We start from the raw sequence: 6,457 nt of genomic DNA, 5'->3' as shown, positions 1-6,457 counted from the left end.
TAAGTAGCGTGTAAATCTAGGGACCGTTGACCTCAGCAGTTTGATGCCTCAGGAATTCACACACACATTGCAATAGTCGTCTCTTGTTATTTGTACTTTCTGAGCACCAAATCTCGTCCGGTTTAATGTCTTCAGGTAGAAGAAATATGTCATCCACGAATGACCGATTCTGCTGATCGCTGTCCTAATTCTCACCTCGCCTTAATTTTTGTTCACCCTACAAGAGGACGTCGATGTTGTAAAAGGCCGAAGAATTTATGTCTGCCTCACACATCCAAACGCACATTACTCCGTCGTGGTACTGTGCTGAAATTGAGTTGGGCGGGAAGCACATCGGCTAATCGCTGGAGAAGCCATATTGTGTTTCGTTCAAAGCTTCCAGTTTTGAACTGTGAAACTGGTCATATTATTGCAACAAACATGGAAACACTAAGAGACTGTACTTGGTTGTGTGAAAATGTGGTCTCTGTTTCAGCCGAAGTAATGGGTTAGTGAAGATAATATATATGTCTAGAAGTCATAGATGTTACCACAAAGATTTAGCGTCGTCACGTTGTACAACTGGTCTTAGCTGTGGTCTGTATTAGAATATTTGGCACCAAGTGACGAAATTTGTGACTTATTTATCTCAACAATACTTCAAGTCAACATCAGCCCAAGTTCTTGAAATTAAGATGCCACTACTAATATCAGAATAAATAAACAGGCAGCAAACTATCATTGTCAGACACGCAAGTCTCTCCCTTATATTTATTTATTTAACCTGGCAAGATTAGGGCCATCAGGCCCTCTCTTACATCTAACCAGGCATTCTACTTATTTTACAGTCATATGTTTTACTAGGCATGTTAAACTACATCTAATACAAAAAGTGAGATAAACAATTAGAAAGGTACACCTCGAAAAATACATTATTGAAGAGAAAGATTTTAGGTAGGAGTGCTGGCAGCAGGGAGTGTGAGGGAGACTCATGGTGAAGGGAGGAGAAGAATAGAGAGACATGAAGAAACATGATTAAGGAAAATATAAAGGAAAAGAAGACTGTGTGGCTAATAGAGATAGATGAAGTGGAAGGCATCTCAGGAGCAAGATAGGAGTCGCTAGCTTTGCTATTTGACAGATGAGAGGATTTGCCTTGCACATTAATTTTGTGGAGAATTTTATGCGGATGATAGTAGGAAATGCTTCAACTTCTTCTTAAAAGCAACAGTAGATTGAATTTTCCTCAAGGTAAGGGGCAGATTGTTCCAGAGGCGGACAGCGGCAACTGAGAAGAAGTTTGCAAAAGTTTTTGTTTTGTGAGTGGGCACAGTTACGATACCAGATAAGAGTGACCTCATGTTTCGATTATGATGGCATGACAGGTTTTTAATCTCTGAAGCTAGGTACTGGGGTGCTTGCGCGACGAGGAGTCGGTGAAGGAGATATAGAGTGTGGTAGTCACGCAATTTGTCCGGCCGCAGCCACCCTAGCTCGGAGTATGAAGCACTAACATGATCATATCGGCGAATGTTGCAGGTGTAACGCACACAGGAATTCATGGTTAGCTCTAGCCGTCTTTTGTTTTCACTACTCATGCCTTGTTGAATCACATCACAATAGTGGAGGTTCGGTAGAACGAGTGCTTGCACGAGCTGGCGTTTCAAGTCCTGTGGGAATATGTTCCGAAACTTTTTGAGAGCATAAAGACAAGCAGACGTCTTTCGGCACACTGCGACTGTATTCTCCGCCCAGTTGAGATGCTCGTCCAAAGTTACACCCAAGTTCTTCACTGTTTTCTGATATGGTATTGGAGTACCTTCAAGCAGAATAGGAGGTAGCCGTTCGCGGAAATCTGAACTTTTTAATTTATGATGGGCTATTAAGATTACTTGCGTCTTTTTTGCATTTAATTTAAGCCCCAGGTTTTTCGCCCATGTCACTACTGAAGACAGATCATCATTCATCAGAGCGATTGCAGTGTTTACGTCTTCAGGTCTGACGCTTAGGTAGAGCTGGAGGTCGTCGGCATAGAAATGATGTTTACAGGAGGACAAGACCGACGAAATATCGTTGACATATAAAGGAAACAAAAGTGGTCCTAAGACTGATCCTTGTGGCACTCCCGAAGAAACATGTTTCCAGGAAGATTTTTCATTTGCGCAGACAACACATTGCTGTCTGTCTTTTAAGTAGTTTTCAAACCATCTCATTGCACTATCAGAGAAGTTAAGCTGTTGCATTTTTCTGAGTAATATGTCAAAGTTAACAGTGTCAAAAGCTTTGCTGAAGTCCAGTAGCGTCAATATTGTTGCCTTTCGATTGTCGATGGCATATTTCAGGTCATCAGTTACTTTAATTAGAGCAGTGTTTGTGCTGTGATGTTTACGGAAAGCGGATTGAAATTTGTCATATAGACTGAATTCATGCAAGTGTTCAGTGATTTGGTCATGAACAATATATTCAAGTGCTTCATGGTATAATTTTGGTAATTACTGGTGGTGCATAACACTCTCAAATTATGCTTAATGGCATACTAATTGTAATAGCTCGATAATGGGATGGAATCGTCGTGAAAAACATGTTAAACAAAACAAACATTTAAGATAACAGGTGCGAAAAAATCTCCGTACCAACACAATGACTTTAGAAAAAACGGATAATTCTTGTGTAAATAAAAGCAGTCAAAATGTACCTCAATTAATTCATACGAGCTGGTGCACATAATATTTTGATTTGGATCGCGCGTAAATGCCGCGCTCAATTCCATAGATGCATTTACTACAGTTCATGACTCCGATAAAGGAGGAGCTTTATCAATAAATTCCAAGAGATTACACTATCAGGAGAGTTAAATCGTGAGTAAATTTCAAAAAGCGTTTTTGTGAAAGATGAACGAGTAGACAAAGCACGCTGAACAGTCTGTTCCAGTACGTCATTATAGCTTCCTTGTTTGGAGAACTCTTAACATAATCGAGTGCGGGAGTGGACAGAACCAAAAGCAATCAGGAAAGTGGAGCGTCTATAAAGCCGCGGATCCCCTACGAGAGAGTGGGAAGTATTCTGTGTCGCACACTGCAAAAGGCCCTCAAAACCCGATATGGTGGCTCACCGCTAGCGAAGTAAAAGGCAGCATTAATCATTGTAAAAAAAATAAAAAAACGTCTTAATATTTGTCAGTTTAGACACTGATGTTTTCGTTAACTATAAAGATAATTTGATTTTTGTAAAGCTTGTAGCTTGTGACAAGGAAGAAACAAAATTGAAGTGCATTTCTTTATCAACGTTCTGCCTTCTATCTGCTGCACCTAAGTGCGTTATTGTTAATTTGATGCACAGGGTAGGTGACAAATGTGTACCAGGGATCTGATTCGATGAAATATTACATGTCAATAGCTGGAACATACATGCTGAATCCTTCCACTCATAGATGTATATAGACTCCCACACTCGTCGTACACATACAGAGAGGAGGAGGGACAGAGGGACAGAGAGAGAGAGAGAGAGAGAGAGAGAGAGAGAGAGAGAGAGCTACAGACACAGACACAAAGCCGGAAGAGACACAGAGAGGAGGGAGAGGGTGGTTACAACAGCATGTGAACCTGTAAATACATCCCACTTAACAGTGGAACAATTCAAAATTGTCGGATTCTATTCTACTGGATTTAGCGATGATTCAAGGCCACAAAACACAATGTAAATAGGAGTACAGCTTGGTAAGCCCTCTAGTATTTACGATGTTCGTAGCTTTGTTTGTGACGGTAGTCTGCGGGTGTGGAGATGGAGCGAAACATGCGTTCTGGTGCCACTGATACGGCGCCCATAGCAGCGCAGACGCTGGCGGCGGCGCGAGGCAGATTACAATCGGGCCGAGGGCCTTCTGTTTACATCCTCAGCTTCTCCGGGTCCTTTGTATTGCTGCGCCGTTGTCTGCTTCCCTGCGGAGCACTGGCTAATTTCAAGCGTAGGGGAAAATATTTGGGGGGGGGGGGGGGGCGGCTGCGGCCCCTTTCACTCTGTTGCCGGCCGTCTTTTGTTCCAGATTCCTTCCAACTAAGGAACGTGGGGCGATACCGAGTTTAAAGCCACACTGTTCGATATTGTTAATAACAAATGCGGACACTATTTCTCAGACATTGTTCAACTGCATTATTATTGGTCATATATGCTCAAAAAAAGAAAGCATACCATGAAGGAATAAAGCGAGTGCGACTGGCCCGGAAGGTAACTGAACGGGGAGTAGAATATCGTCGACGAATCGTAGTGCTGCAAGAGTGTGGCGTATGACAACCAAAGGGATCCTGCACTGGGAAAGAAAAGAAAAGAAACGGCACCCCAGACCATCAAAATGGTTCAAACGGCTCTGATCACTATGCGACTTAACTTCTGAGGTCATCAGTGGCCTAGAACTTAGAACTAATTAAACCTAACTAACCTAAGGACATCACACACATACATGCCCGAGGCAGGATTCGAACCTGCGACCATAGCGGTCGCTCGGTTCCCAGACCATCGCTCCTGAATATCGCGCATCAGGCTTGTATTTCACCGCTGCCCTTGGAGTCTCCAGACACGTCTTTCAGCTTGAAATCTCACTACCGAGAGTAGAACTGTCTTCGGTGATGAGTCTCGCGTCGAACTGATTCCCGAAGAGCAGAGAAGACTGTTGTCACCCATATGACCTGACAGTCAGGTAACGATCTATGCTGCCATTTCTTTTCGTGGGAGGATCCCATTGGTTGTCGTGCGCGGCTCCTACCAGGACAGTGGTACGTCAACGATTTATAGGGGCGTTTTGTTGCTCTTCGGGTCAAGCCGTTGTGCGCTTATATTTCAGCAAGATAACGACCGCCCGCACACGAAGACTGTTTCTGCTACTTGCCTCCGTACTTGCCAAACCCTAGTCTGGCCAGTAAGATCGCTGGATCTCTCCCAACACAGAAAATTGGGTAGAATCCTGCAACCAGGCCAGGTTTTTGACGATGTAATTCACCAGCTGCACAGAATTTTGTACGATGTCCCTCAGGAGGACATTAAACAACTGTATCAATCGATGTCAAACAGAATAATTGCTTGCATAAGGGCCAGAATTGGACCAGTGCGTTTTCAACTTGCTCAGTTTGTGATGCGCTCTATTTTGAATTAATAATCCAATTTTTCTGAAATTTTAGTCACTCGTCTGTCTGCACATGTACATTACATCCACCGATATCCATCCCATTCGCATAATTCCTTCGCGGTATGTCTTTTTTTCCGTTCTCTCTTTACTTTTTTTTTAATACAATTCGTAGCGGACTGTATTTACAAAATATCTGATGTGTGCTGGAGCATTCGACTTACGGACCAGAGAGAAACCAAACAAAAGTGGACAAGCAATGCATTCGCCTCTGTTCATTACTCGATTCATTTCAGGAGCGTTTATCCGTCTTTTGACAAGTTTGCGTATCTATTTTCTTGGCAGACACAATACTCGTTCGTATACGTCCCAAAATCTGCCACAATTCTATCTGTTGCTTGATCACGGTCTCATAGAAGTTTTTAAATAACATCATACTCGCCATCGACTCTATCATTTAATAGAAGTTGTTAAAGTTGCCATTAATATACATTTCAAAGTTAAACATACCGCTGACAAAAATACATTGGACATAGCAGAACATCCTTGAAAAATCTGTTTTAAGAATTTACTATACAATAATTCACTTGCTGAAAACACAGAAATGGTAAACAAAAGAAATATGAATAGTTTGGTTGTGGGACTGTATGCCACATGTGTATGTGACGAACGCTGACATAAGCCATAGAAACTTATATCCTTTTCTTTCATTTTACTTATGTTGACAGCTACTGTTTTTACAGTACGTAAGTTACTTAGGATTAATTGTTAACAAAGATTTTTCATAGATATAACGTGGAACTTTTTTTTTTGCTTTTTTTATTTGCTCCGAGCGATGTCCTTAAGTTTCGCGTGTGCATTGCATACAGCTTAAATCACGAGAAAATAATTCAAAACCCGTAGTGTATGTGGTATTTACAAATTTTAATTGAGATATAGAATGGTTTCTTTTTGAAAAGTATTAAAGCATCAGCTGAACTGTTATTTTATACAGTAGCAGTTTCATCCCGCAATGCTGTTACGCATAGCTGACTCAAGCGTCGTAAATATAGTCAGACGCAAGGCGACGAGTTCAGTGGTCACAGATATTTAAATTTATGTTACTGTTTATCTCTGCAATCAAGACACCAACGTAAATTTGCGCTTTGTTCTAAAATGATTTACAGCTGGACAGTGTCATAGGCTACTCATAAAAATTCTACGACATATCTGTGCCATATTAATTGCAATTAGTACACCTGATGCGTAAGGTACGGTCATTTGAAACGTGTATTGCCAAAAATAGCAAGTGAGACTGATTAAAATAATTTTGTAATTTTATATTAAACGCAACTAAACTTTCTAGCTGATCTGTGGAATTGT

This window comes from Schistocerca gregaria, chromosome 5 (assembly GCF_023897955.1).
Source record: "Schistocerca gregaria isolate iqSchGreg1 chromosome 5, iqSchGreg1.2, whole genome shotgun sequence".
Lineage (NCBI taxonomy): Eukaryota > Metazoa > Arthropoda > Insecta > Orthoptera > Acrididae > Schistocerca > Schistocerca gregaria.
The sequence above is the reverse complement of the archived record's forward strand: the minus strand, read 5'-3'. Positions refer to the sequence as shown.